Raw genomic sequence first — 15,194 nt, 5'->3', positions numbered from 1 at the left:
TGCAGAACGACTGGTCACTATGATGCACACTGACCACCAGAGATGACGCGCACTGAACATGAGAGGGAAGACGCTCAATGCAGGAGCTGCCCCCTGGTGGTCAGTGCTCTCCCACAGGGGGAGCACCGCTCCTCCAGAAGCCCTGAGCTGGGCTCATGGCTGGCAAGTGCAGCCACAGTAGCAGGAGACTCTCCTGCCTCCATGACAGCACTAAGGAAGTCCAACTGCCAGCTTAGCCCACTCCCCACCTCAGACATCCCCCCAGGGCTCCCGGACTGCGAGAGGGCGCAGGCCGAGCTGAGGGACACCCCACCTCCAGTGCATGAATTTCATGCACTGGGCCTCTAGTTGTATATAAATTATTGATGAGATAATTTCAGGCATCAGACATTTTCTGAAGAGCATGACCTGTAGTGAATAATATGAATGCATGAATGTGAATAAATGAAGGAGTTTTCTTAGGTCGAGTGGTCAGGGATGGCTTCTCTGAGGAAGAGGCTTTTGAGTTGGGACCTGCATTATGAGATAGAAGGCTAAAGAAATAACAAATGCAAAAACTCCGGAAATAGAAACGTTTGTCATATTTTATTAAGAAAAAAATATCGTGTAGAAAACTCCTATTTAATGTACTGCTTTAGGGACTTTTTAGTCTCAGTGCTCTACTTCCTTGTAATTTAATGGATGGTTGAGTGGCAGTAATTCTCCTGGTTTTATATGCAGTACTTAGATTAATTATATCTGTCAGGGTCCAGTGAGAGAAACAGAGCACATGCCACACAGTGAAGTGAAAATAATTTAATACAGGGAGCTAGCTTAGTTACAAACGGATTGGGAGTGAGATAGAGGATGAGGGAACAACATCAGGAAGCCTCTAATGTGAATCACTCCCCCTCAGTGTTCAGTTATGAAGTATCTGTTGCATATCTGTTCGTGCTAATATACGGAGGCAGTCACAAAAATGAACAAGGCATAGTTCCTGTGCTCAAGGATCTCAGGATCTAGTATAAGAAATAAAGCATGAATGGCTGACTGGAAATAGGCAATACCTGTTCTCTGTGTATTCAGAGGAAGAAAGGATCAATTCTAGATGCAGATTCAGGAAAAAAATCTCAAAAAGGAGGTGGCATTGGAGCAGATCCTTGAACTATTTGATGGGAGGTGAACAAAGGCGTAGACTGGGGACTGCAGGTGATTAATAGAGAAGATGAATATCTTAGTTTGGGTAGAGCAGTATATGAATGGAATTAGTGAGAAATGTGGATGAAAAGTTGTAGCCACATCTTGGAAACACTCTCAACACCAACCTTTAGGATATAGACGTCAGGAATTGGGCCATGTGTTAGCAAACTACAGCCCATTGGTCAAGTCTGGACTGATGCATGGTTTTTGGTAGGCCCATAAAAAATTAATATTTTTTTTTTACAGATAAACATTTGCAATCTATTCTATGATAAAGAACACTAAGGTTGAACCCAAATTAAATGAAATCTTGCCTTCCTCACTAAAATAATTCCATTCACCTGATTGGTAGACCTATATTACCAAAAAAAAAAGGTTTTCTTATTATTATTATTTAATTTGCCACTAAAATTTTTTGAAAAGCATAGAAAAAGAAAGCCAGAGATGCTAGTGGTCCAGGAATGAGAGACACAGTAGTGGGAGGTACATTCAGGCAGGAAACTAAGGACCAGAAATAGTGGCCTCACCCACATAAGGGTGGAGAGTCAAAGGGTTTTAAAATCCAGCCAGCTCTAACCAGTTTGGCTCTGTGGATAGAGCATCAGCCTGAGGACTGAAGGGTCCCAGGTTTCATTCCGGTCAAGGGCATGTACCTTGGTTGCGGCACATCCCCCGTAGAGGGTGTGCAGGAGGCACCTGATCGATGTTTCTCTCTCATCAATATTTCTAACTTTCTATTCCTCTCCCTTCCTCTCTGTAAAAATCAATAAAATATATTTTTTAAAAAAATCCAGCCATAAAGTCAGATACTCACCTAAACTATACCACTCTGGAGATTTTTGAGAGGTCTTGTAACAATGCCTTTATGAAAATTAAATATATAAAGTCAGACACAATACTAAGTGTTATTCTACTTTCCATCTTTTTTCTTCTTTGAGTAAGTAGCTGTGTCTTAAATTGATTATAACAAGATATCTCTAGTATTTTCTAAGTAAAGCTGATCATCTGTTTCCTTTTTCACATAAATTTTAATTTTTTTAATTACCTGGGTTTTTTTTAAATTAGGTCATTATGAAATAGTTGACATTCTTTTTCCATTTTAAACTTCATTTTTCACTGAATTTAATTACTCATCTACTTGTTACTGTGCTTGTTCACCACTTAACTGAATTCAGTTGAAAAACAACATATACATTCAGTTCAGTTGTGGTCTGTGGATGTCTTTTGAAACCTTTCTACTAGTTTGAATACTTTATTTTGGAAAGGTATTTATGCATATAAACTTAGCAATAGGATTCTGAAAGTGTGCTGCCCAATTATTCACATTTTGAGATTTGGAAACATTTCATCATAAGTGTTGCAATCATGGTTTGCAACCATAAAAATAAAAGGAACACCTAAGGAAGTCCTAAGTTGTGAGAGTTGGCCAGCACAAGTTTAAAAGTAATGTAAAGAGTCATAAGAGAGGTAAGGTTATAAAAGTGGTAATATGCATATACTTTTTCCTGTGAGACATTGCCCATCATCTCTGTCTTATTTAAGAAGGTGGAAAAGAAATAAAGGTCCAAAGAAGAAAGGGTTGTTAGAAATAGAAGGGTATGTGATTTGCATAAATCGTTATTGTATATAAAATTTTCCTGAGGTATTTTTTCCAAAATTCAGATTATTTAGAGCTATCCAAATGCATTATGATTATATTTGCTTTCCGAGATCAAGCCCAACAACTGCATTTTTTTTTTTTAATTTTTAACAAATGCTTCCAGTGCAAGTGTAATGGTCAATACAGCGGGAAATAAATGCATTCTATGTGAAAGACAAACTTACCGCCGGCAACAGGGGAAAAAAACTATTCCATTGAACTTCTGGAGAAAAATTGAAAAGTGTAGCAGATGCTTCCAAGAGACCCTGGGGGCACATATCAAGAATGCCATTTGAAAAAAGATTTATGAAGATCTCTCAGTGCCCTGCGGGCCTCAGCATCCAGAGTGATCAAAGGCTCGCCTGTAGTGGTTTAAGGTAGTAGTCCTACTGCAAGGACAAACAGAAGTCTGAATACAAGCCTGGGTCACACTCCTTTCAGACATTGCAAACAAGTGTTTCAGTTGTGGTTCCACAAAATGACCCAAGTCTTCCTGGGTCCTTCAGGATGCTAGAGGAATTAAATGTTGCTAATGGTTTCGTTTGGGGAAACTTGGTATTCTGTTTGTGATTCAGAAGCTAGCTGTGGGAGCTGAGTAAGTGTGCATGGGAAATAATGCTATAAGCTGTTATTAGACGTGTTTTGCCGAGCGTTTTTACTGTTCAGTGAGGTAGATCAATCCCGCCACGTCTATCTGTCAAAAAAAGTGAACCTTTATTTTTGCTCACCTTATATTTTTAAGAAATTCAGGTGATAGAGTTCTAGAAAGCATTAGAACCTTATTGTACTGGTGTATCCTGCTGGGAATTTCCATTTGAGTGTTGTTCTGTAAGTTTTCTATTTGTTAAAAGAAGGCTTGCATCATCTTTACAATTCTTCTCCTCACTGTTTAATTCATGCAGAATAACTTTGGGGTGAGGCCTAGGTCCCGTTGGGAACAAAAGGATGCTTCTTTTTCTTCACCCAAGATTCAATAACATGAAAGGAATTAAAAGTTTAAAGTATTTTATATTCCAAATCAACGTAAGTTTAGTCTTTTTAATACCTGGGATATAATATGTACGATGATGCTGTTCATCAAAAATTATTTATACTTATTCCTCATTTTATTGATTTCATAAGAATTACTGGGAGTGTGGGTACAATTACTGCTAGTCTATTTTTCCTAAAGCTGATGCACAAGCGGATTCTATGTTTAAGCATTTCAACATATCAGATTAAATATAACTGGAAAATGCCATTAACATCTTTTTCTCTAGCTAATATTAAATGGCTATAGGGTCTGCTAAATTAAAAATACATTATTTGTTTTTATCTATGAAACCAGGTTAAAAAGTAATGAAATAATAGTTTTTTAAAAAGTCATGAAAAATTACTTATGACATTTAATGATTAGCAAATTTAATGTATACATATAAATATTTTAATATAAATAAAGCTGACAAAATTAATTAATACATCTTTCTAAAAGTTAAATTGTGTATGTAAAAATCAAGCTACTAATCACTAATGTTTCTTCTTCATTGGTCCAGATTTATAAAACAACAAAAACAATTTATATTTTTGTTTTTAAATAATAAAATAGTTTATCAATGTTCTTGACAAGTCCCCATTTGACAATAGCTTGTAGATAGTGATATATAGGGCTCAAATATCAAAATAATACTATGAATTATTATTATTTTCAGTGAACGTTTTATAGTGGACATATCCACCTTCTTAGAAGCATCTGATCATGAAATTCTTTTTCCTTGAAATTTGAATTTCCATTCAATTCACAATAACATTGTAAGAGTAGAATTTGGAAACTATGGGAACAAATACAGAAGTTTAACGCTGCTGCTATCTAACGTAGTTCACATTGTGGCAAAGTTCAGAAATGATTCCATAAGTGACCCTGTAAAACATATCATTACTTCAAACAGCAAGAGTGCAGTTTATGGATCAATTATTATATGGTCTGACTATGCATTATATAGCACGATAAATGAATAAAAGATCTGATTCACTGCTGTCAGCAAATTGTCAAAATCCTTAATGTTCATGAAGCATCTTCAAGGTGCCAGGCAATGTGCTCAGTCAAAGATATTATCGTTATTATTACTATTAGTAGTGGTTTTTTAATCTGCTGACCGTAAAGTCTGCTTTGTCAAGATACACCCAAAAATATGTAGGAAAAATATCATAACTTTGATATTCTCATTTGGAATAAATGTCTAATCAATAAGATACCAAGTAAGTCACTAACAATGAAAGAGATATTAATGGTCCTATTTTATGTATTTATATATCCTATATCAGAAAGGAATTTACACATAAATAGAATAATTAGACCTTTAACAACTGATATTTATTGAATGTTAACCTGGGACAGTTATTGCAAGGGACTGTAAAAAGTTACTTTATTTTAAGTTGAGAAATGCTTTGTGACTAAATCAATATGATATTAATTCATATAATTTGATATAAATTAATGTTACTATTATACACTTAGAATACTGAATTTCAAAAAGATTAATTATTCATATAATTAATAAGCTTAGAGCATAATTTCAAACTTTGGTCTTTCTCACTCTGATGGCAGCCCGCTTTCTTCTGGACTGCACTGCTCTATAATATACTGTGATAAACTGAGAATGTGCAAGCTCTGAGCAACAGTCTAATGCAAATGAAAGAATAATGCGGGAATAGTGAGAAATGAGCAATTATCCTTCTATTTGGAATAGTTAGAGGAGAAATATTTGCCTCAAAGTGTCAATCTCATTCACAGATAAAAACATAGTTTTATCTAACACCTCTTTTATCTTGTCATTTTTCTGCTCATAAACCGAGAGTAAAAAGGTCTTGATTGATATGGCAGATAGCTTTAGGTATCTGCTTTATCTTTATTCATGGCCTTACTGAAATACTTGTCGGGGTATTAAAAAAAAGATGAAAAGTAGCATCAACACTATAAACAAGGAATCTATGTCCATACTAGTGTAAGATTGCTGCAGTCTTGAAAGAGAGGGTTAAAAAAAAGTTCAGACAGTGATAAAGGTTGACTTTCAGGTCACTACCACAGAAATATGGGAGCTTTACAATTGCAAAGGCATCAGTCATCTGTCTCAGACACTATTCAAACATACTTGAAGACCATGAAAGATTCTGTAGCATTTGAGGAGGACATTTTAAAAATATGTGTTATTATTGATTTTAGAGAGATAGAGAAAGGAAGGGAGAGAGAGAGAAAAAAAAAACATTGATCAGCTACCTTCTGAATACTCCTTCCTGGGGATCCAGCCCTCAACTCAGGTATGTGCCTTGATCAGGAATTGAACCAGTAACTTTGGTGCATGGAAGGATGCTCAACCAACTGGGACACACCAACCAGGATTTAAGGAGAAAATTTTATATTCAAGATAAAAAGGGGGAAAAAAAAGTCTTTAAGAAGATTTATTGGAAAAAAATACAAGTTATTTATTTTTAAAAAGTATGAGTTGCAAGTAAAACTCAATAAGGAAGAAATAAATATGCTGATAGAGAAGAAAAAACATAACTGAAACAATAAAACTAAAAAGATTAAAGACAGAAAACATAAAACCAAAAATTGCAATATTGTTAGTCACTAATAATAACTAATACATTTTATAACTTGCTAGGAGTATTTCAGTAGGTTTTTACAAGCATTTCTTTAGTTAGTTACCAAACCTCTTAGTGAAGAAGGTAATAGTACTCTCTTTATTTTATAGAACAGAAAAGGGGGAAGCTCACTGAAGCTAGCTCACTTGAAAGGCAAGACTCAGACTGTATGATCCTGGTTAACAAAAGAATATTCTTACCATATTGCAGTACACCATTACATGTTTGAGAATTCTACTACACTATAGTATAATTGACAGGGGGAATAGAACAATGAATATCAGATGGAAAGATAAAAATAATCAATTTGTGTTAGTAAAGAAAACAGGCAGTGTGAGCTAGTGCAATAACAAAGATACAGTAGAAAGAAAAAAATCCATTGGGATTTTATAAAAGCCCTTAATGCATGCATATTGAAAGTGTTCAATATGAACACAAAGTTAAGGCAAAGAGACTAATACTTTAGATAATTACAAGATCTTATGTTTATTTCAAGATAAAAGCAAATTTTTACCAAACCAAAAAAAAAAAAAAAAAAAATTAAAGGAACCAAAGGAACCAAATATTAGGTAGAACTTTGATTTATTCTCCCTAGTAATTGAAGCTAGAAGACAATAGAGAAAGGTTTGCAAATGAAGGAAAAGTTTATGATTAGAGAACCTGAAATTTAGTTAAATTTTCAGTAATGAAGTAGTTAACATTCTTACATATGAGAAATCACATGTTTTACTGAAAAAAAATATACTCAGACACGTCACTTCACTGTTGAGTAAAAATGAAATACTTTAAAAATAACTAAATCATGATATAAATATTTAGACATGACCTATAAAACCAATAAAACAAAATAAAAACTAACCATAAACCAATAAAAAATTACTATCTATATCTAAGCCTATAGCTATATCTTTAATTGAATGCAGGAATTTCAAATAATTCTTTAATAAAATATAATATAAAAAATAGTAACATGGTTCTGAATTCTCAAATTTTATTAATAAGGGCTGTAGTTTTGTGATGTGTGTGTGTTCATGTTCATTAGAAACATTAACAAATGCAGTTAGATAGTATTTATTTGTTTGACATTGTATCATCTTTATCTCCTTTAATTTTGTGGTTAGTTTTCCATAAATCCAACATTTTAGGGGTCTTATTCCTTTTTTTAAGTCATTGCATGTCTTTTGAATATCTAGTTTTTGCCTACACACATCCTATCTAATAAAGAGGGAATGCAAAAGATTGCGGCACCCACAGCCAATAAGGAGGAAATATGCTAATTGACTCTCCCGACCTCAAAGATGGCGGCACCCACAACCAATAAGGAGGAAATATGCTAATTGACAGCCCAGATCTCAAAGATGGTGGCGCCCACAGCCAATAAGGAGGAAAAATGCTAATTGACTTCCCAGACCTCAAAGATGGTGGCACCCACAGCCAATAAGGAGGAAAAATGCTAATTGACTGCAACACCCTCAAAGGTGGTGGCGCCCACAGCCACAAGATGGCAGCGCCCAGTGCCCTCAGCCCCCCAGCTGCCCAGGGCTGGCCCAAGGCGCAGGCAAGCCTCGGATGGTGGCTGCCGAGCCACCCAGGGCCGCCCGAGGCTCAGGTAACCAGGGCCAGCCGAGGCTTGGGCTGCCGGCAGTGGCAGCAGCAGAGGTGTGATGGAGTGTCGCCTTCCCCTGAACACCAGGTTGTCTCCCCCCCTGAGGGCTCCTGGACTGTGAGAGGAAGAAGGCCGGGCTGAGTAACCCCCCTCCAGTGCATGAATTTTCAATTTTCATGCACCGGGCCTCTAGTACAATCCTAAACTTTATAGGTCAAAAAAGAAGGAACAGTATACTAGAGGATCCCAAGAATCAAGTCAAAGATTTGAAATATGAAGAAGTAAAAAACACTAAACTGGAAAAGCAAAAAAAAAAAAGAATCCAAAAATATGAAGATAGTATAAGGAGCCTCTGGGACAACTTCAAGCATACCAACATCCAAATTATGGGGGTGCCAGAAGAAGAGAGAGAACAAGATATTGAAAACCTATTTGAAGAAATAATGACAGAAAACTTCCCCTACCTGGTGAAAGAAATAGACTTACAAGTCCAGGAAGTGCAGAGAACCCCAAACAAAGGGAATCCAAAGAGGACCACACCAAGACACATCATAATTAAAATGCCAAGGGCAAAAGACAAAGAAAGAATATTAAAAGCAACAAGAGAAAAACAGTTAGTTACCTACAAGGGAGTATCCATATGATTGTCAGCACTTTTCTCAACAGAAACTATGCAGGCTAGAAGAGAGTGGCAAGAAATATTCAAAGTGATGAATAGCAAGAACCTACAACCAAGATTACTCTACCCAGCAAAGCTATCTTTTGGAATTGAAGGTCAGATAAAGAGCTTCACAGATAAGAAAAAGCTAAAGGAGTTCACTGCCAAACCAGTATTATATGAAATACTGAAGGGTATTCTTTAAGAAGAGGAAGAAGAAGAAAAAGGTAAAGATAAAAATTATGAACAACAAAGTCACAACAAATACTTATCTATCAACAAGTGAATCTAAAAATGAATTGAATAAAAAAATCTGATGAGCAAAATAAACTGGTGAATATAATAGAATCATGGGCATAGAAAGGGAGTGGACTGACAATTCTTGGGGGGAAAGGGGTGTGGAGGGTGCGGGAAGAGACTGGACAAAAATTGTACACCTATGGATGAAGACAGTGGGGGGTAAGGGCATGGGGTGGGGTGGGATCTGGGTGGAGGGGAGCTATGGGGGGAAAAAAGAGGAACAACTGTAATAATCTGAACAATAAAAATTTATTTAAAAAAAAAAAACTAACAACTAACCTTTTCAAACTGTTGCAAAAATTCAAGAGGAGTAGCTCATTTTTGAGCCCAGCATTATCCTAATCCCAGAACCAGATCAGGACACTATAAATAAAGAAAATTATAAGCCAACATCCCTGATGAATGTAGACACTAAAATCCTCACTAAAATATTAGCAAACCAGATCCAGCAATACATTTAAAAGACCACACATCATGATCAGGTGTGATTTATTCCTGGGATGCAATAGTGTGAATCAATTAACATGATACATCACATAAACAAAATTTAGAATAAAAATCATGATCATATCAATATAGATAGATAGATAGATAGATAGATAAATAGATAGATAGATGAGAGAGGGGGGGGTAATATGCAAATTAGGCCAGGACGCAATAATGGGTCACAACCAGACAGGAGGAGGTTGCGTGCACAGGTGAGGCCCGGAATGGAGACGGAGACAGAGACAGGGGGGCCTGCCCGAGCCAGCATGGCAGCTCTGGTGACCCAGAGCGGACACAGGCAGGGTGGCAGGGGAGCCTGGGGCAGAAGTTAGGCACAGGTCCCGGCCACCTGCGGCGCCAGTCAGGCCTGACTCCCGCAGCGGCCCGTAGGAGGTGGGGCACCTCACGCAATTTCAATCATGTGATGGGCGTCTAGTATATACATAAAAAGCATTTGACAAAATGCAGCACCCATCTATGATAAAAACTCTCAGCAAAGTGGGAAAAGAAGGAACATATCTCAACATAATGAAGGCCATATATGACAAAACCATAGATAACATCATACTCAATGGGGAAAATTAAAGCATTTCCCTTAAAATCAGGGACAAGACAGGGATGTCCATTTTCACCACTCTTATTTAACTGAAAGAATATATGCACCCCTATGTTTATAGCAGCATTAACTATAATAGCTAAGATCTGAAGGCAGTCCAAGTGCCCATCAATAAATAAGTGTATAAAAAAAGCTTTGGTACATTTATACAATGGAATACTATGCAGTTATAAAAAAAAAACAACACAGCTCTTACCTTTTGAGACAGCATGGAGGGACCTGGATAGTAATATGCTAAGTGAAATAAGCTAGAGAAAGGCAAATATCACATGATCTCACTTATACGTAGAATCTAAGTAACAAAATAAACTGACCAATAATATAGATCCAGAGTCATGGAAGCATACAACAGATTGATGGTTTTCAGAGGGTAGGTGGGTGAGGGGAGGGCAGGAAGAGATTAACCACAGAACTTATATGCATATATGCATAACCCATGGACACAGACAATAGTGCTATGAAGGCTTGGGGAGGGGGGAGGAGTGGGGAAGAGGGAGTTAATGGAGGGGGAGGGGTACATCTGTAATATGTTCAACAATAAAGATAAATAAGTAAAAATAAAATTTAAAAGTTCTATGCAATATATATATATGTATATATATATATATACATATATACATATATATATATATATATATATATATATATATATATATATATATATATGTAAAGGAGACTACAAAGAAAGAATGTTTGCTTTAGAAGCAAGGTACAATAGAACTCTAGTGTCTGGATGGCTTTTTTATGGATCTCCTGGAATTCAACTTGATTAAGAAAATACGTTGAAAACTCTCAGGCACTAGGTTGCAGGTTATAAACACAGTTAAGGTATTTTTTGCCCACAAGCCAATAAAGCTTTAGGTAAAGAGGTAATTATGACAATTATACCAGGATGGAGGAACATTGTGATCTAGTATTCCTTAAGGATACCCAAGCAAATTTGAGCCATGGGGAAGTTTCTGATTTCTTCAGTGTATTGTTCCTCTGTAATCCAAACAGTAAAATTTGAAGCTAAGTGAAATGAGGGGGATAGGAGAGGAATAAGGAACAGTTGTTGCTATCCACGTGCAGATAACCTGTTCTTCAAAAGAAATACACTTCTGAATGACTTGCATTTTCACAAGAATTTTAGATGTTATTTTGTTAGTAGCACCACTGTACTATTTTCTTAGTAGTAGGTACAATAAAGGCTACTTGAGAGTAGAGATCTCTTACCAGGTTGGATATTTCATTAAGAATACAAATTGATAAAACTGTATTAAATATGGACTATTTGGTAAACATTGTAAATAATTACAATTTTTGCTGATTTTAAGGAGTAGTTTCCCTTTGGGTTTTTCCTGTTTATATGTAAACCTTGTCAATGCCCGGTTGTATCTACTATAGAGATTTTGTTGGAAAAGTTCAAAAAATGATGCATGTTATCTATGTTGTTTCTTCTAATGAATACACATATTGTTTCCTAAGATAAATGCTAGTTATCTTTATGAAAAATATATATTAAATGTGAAACAGTACCATTCTAAAAAAACACAGTATCCTTTAAGGTTATGTATAGTCATGCACCACTTAACAATTGGGATATGTTCTGAGGAATGCATCATTAGGTGATTTCCTTGTGGTGGGGAAGTCATAGAGTGCACTTGCACAAACCTAGATGGGATAGCCTCCTACTGCAATTGTATGTGCTATACTTTTATACCTTCGGCAGTGTGGTAGGTTTGTTTACACCAGGATCTCCACAAACACAGGAGTAACTGTAGTGAGAGTCCTCAAAGTTGGCTTTTCTTCTTGTAATGCAAGTGCTTGATTTACTAGTAAGGTTTTATTGTTCAGGCCTCCACTTCAAAGCTGGAAATCCCCAATAAACATTTTGCTTGTCATAGAACTAGATGGTCAGGATGCCTCCTCCCACTGAGGCTCCTTTATTATGGAGATCTTGGTTATTTCAGTAACTGACCATTTAGGCTTACTTGTATTTTTTTTTTTCTCTTTCTGTCCTTTGAATTCCTGCTCCTATGTTTTAAATTCACCAATAAAGAGTGAGCCCTTGAAACCCTAGGCCTAACCTTCCTCACTAGTAAAAGCAGACCCCGGTCCCTGCACATGCTCACTCTTTCTCTCCCCCTGTGGCCTCCCTGTGTGCCCTTGGTTTGCCTTGTATGGTCCATGGATTGTAAGTAATAAATTTTATCCTTTCTTCAAAATTTCCTAATGGTTATCACTGAAGGGTGTCTTGAAAGCATAATAAATCCCCAGGGACAGTCCAGTGGTAACATTGGTTTTGAAAGGAATTATGTCATGATCTTACTCAAATGTGGAATCTAAAGAAAAATAAACAAACAAACAAAAACTGATGAACAAAATAGATCCAGGGACATAGAAACATGGAACAAACAGGAATTTCAGAGGGAAGACGGGGGTGGGGGATTGGGTGGGTGATGGGTATAGGGAGGGCAGATGATTAACCAGGGAACTTATATGCGTATACCAAGTATACATATATGCATAGCCCAGGGACAGAGACAATATAGGGGTAAAGGCCTGGGAGGGGGCCGGTGCAGGGTGAAGGGGGTCAATGGGAAAGCAAACAAAGGGGACATCTGTAACACTTTCCACAATAAAGATAAATTTAAAGAGAGAGAGAGAGAGAAGCTATGTCTGTGCGCAGCTCCATGGGCCCAGATGAGTGCCCTCAGGCATTACAGCCCGTAGGTAGCATTACTATTATAGACTGAGAAGGCACAAATCATAATACTTGTACTGTGATGTTACGGTGGGCTACTACATCACTAAGCTATAGGAATTGTTCAGCCCCACTATATTCTTTTGGGACCACTAACTTATATGAAGTCCAGTGTTGACTATAATGTCATTATATAGTATATGACTGTATTACTAGTGTCAAAAATTCTCAAGATTCAAATATCACAATTGCTTTGGGAAATAATCTTAGAAATCATATTTGAGAATGCATTATTTTTACCTTTAACTCTGGGTTTTCTGAAAAAACTCACATAGTAGCATAAGAAAAAAACTTTTAGCTGTTAGTATTATAGGACAAAATTTCGGTTCTAATAAGTTATTTAAGACAATTACAGTTCTCCAAATTTTCCAGAAACTTATCGAAGCCTTTACCAAGAGAGGACATTTTATTTTGTTCTCCCTACTGTACTTTATTTCTTTATAATATTAAAACTTGTACAGGGCATGGTAACTACATAGTCAAATGAGACTGAATGGCTTTAAATAAATATATTTTATCCCACCTACTCTCACGTCCAAACTAACTCTCCTGAGATATTTACAGTTTGCTATTTCCATTTTTTAATTTTTCTGATGATTATCAATGTAATTCTAAATAGCACACATGTTTCTTTTATTTCTTCAGTTCTCACTATATGATATATGAAAAAAATGAGGAATTTAATTAGCACTTCCTCCTTCTTGGTTGTTTGCTATGTTATTTTTAGTTTTTATTGTTTATGTAACTCTAAAGAATATGATTAAAACTCCATTGTTTATTCCAACAAGTTTAGATAGTATAGAAAGAGGATTTTGAAATTACATGACTACCAAAACTCTAACACCTCTTATGTGTTGGTTACTTAACAGTGCCACAGAAATAAGCAGAGTGAAGGTGATTAGCAGGGACATCCTAATTATCATGATCTGTTAACATTTAGCTCTAACAGAACAGCTCAGAGTCAATTTTTAAAAAAATTTAGGTAAGTAATTAAGTTATTTCAAAAAGCTGGAGTCTTATTAGGAACCCTTGGTACCCTGACCATAAGAAATAAGATGGGATTTCAGAAAATCCTGAGATTTGTAATGCCTCTCAAGATCTGAGAAGATACACACTTTTGGAAAAGTTGCTGCAGAGTTAATTAGTTGAACCAGGAGTAATGTAGCTCAGCTGTAAGCTGACATTGGCTGATATCTTTGAGAAATGGCTAGGAATAGCTGATCAACCTTGTAACTCCTACATTCCTTTGAGAAATGGCTAGGAATAGCTGATCAACCTTGTAACTCCTACATTCAAACATATGTACTTTGAATAGCGTTGGGATTTTTTCGTTTTATAGAGAAATATAGGTACTATATAGAAAGTCAACTGACAATTGGAAAGGTATGTGTGTGGCGGGGTGGAGAGGCAAGTAGAGAGGTGAAGGGATAGGGAGAAAGTAAAAAGGAGAGGAAGAGGCACAGACACAGGTAGTGAGGGAAAGAGTTTAGGAAGAGTGTTGTGTGAGAACAGTAGTCATCTGGATTTAATTGAGTAATTTTGATATTGATTGGCATTTCATAGTTCCAAATCCACAGTTAGAGAAGGGAATAGAACATTGGTAAGTTATCCCTACCTAGAGCTCTTTATTTTTAGGAAAATATTGATAGTATGTAAACCACTGAGAGCCCATTAGCGATTTTGATCTCAACAGAGCTACTAAGATGTATAAGAGCTCCAAATTATTGGTCAATGATTATCTTTAATTATTCCAATGTCAAAAACTTAATATAACTTAGTTGTATACTTATACTTAATATATATGTATAACAATAATAATATAACTTAATAAAATTTAATATTGTAAATAATGGTTTAATATCATTACTATTTCTTAGCATGCCAGAATTGTATGTTTCTGCTGAGATTGTAAACTACTGATTTTGTATAAGAGTACATATGTTTCAAAGTCTATTACTTGAGAAGAACTAATAGAAAAGAACAGTATACTAATTTGTTAGAACGTGAAACTGTCAGCTATTGAGATATTCTTTATTTTCCTTTATAATTACCACCTACATATTTGGACTAAAGGTTGCAAAGACTTAAACCCAAACTATATACTAAGGGTATTAGTTCAAAAAGAGGTTAATGTGTGATTATAGAAAATGTGCTAATAATACCTCCTTCTTAGGAGGTAATCATTATGCAAATTAACACACTTAAGCCTCTGAAAAGACCTGTAGTAGATTAACTTTTTCAAATTATATTTTATAAAATATTTCGCAAGCTTATCTCTGCATAGAGCCCATTTGTTTTTTCAGCATACCCATCATAATCTAGTACCAGTGTTAACCTATGTCC

The 15,194-nt window shown here is 35.9% G+C and overlaps 1 protein-coding gene across 1 annotated transcript in view; it reads left to right on the top strand.

The window, feature by feature from the left end:
- PCDH15 (protocadherin related 15) overlaps positions 1-15,194 on the top strand; it is a gene marked incomplete at its 3' end in the record, with an annotated part of 1,266,261 nt that overhangs the window by 906,934 nt on the left and 344,133 nt on the right. The window lies entirely within an intron of this gene.

The sequence above is a fragment of the Plecotus auritus genome (assembly GCF_963455305.1).
Source record: "Plecotus auritus genome assembly, chromosome: 9".
Taxonomy (NCBI): Eukaryota; Metazoa; Chordata; class Mammalia; order Chiroptera; family Vespertilionidae; genus Plecotus; species Plecotus auritus.
This window is presented reverse-complemented; position numbering and strand designations above follow the sequence as displayed.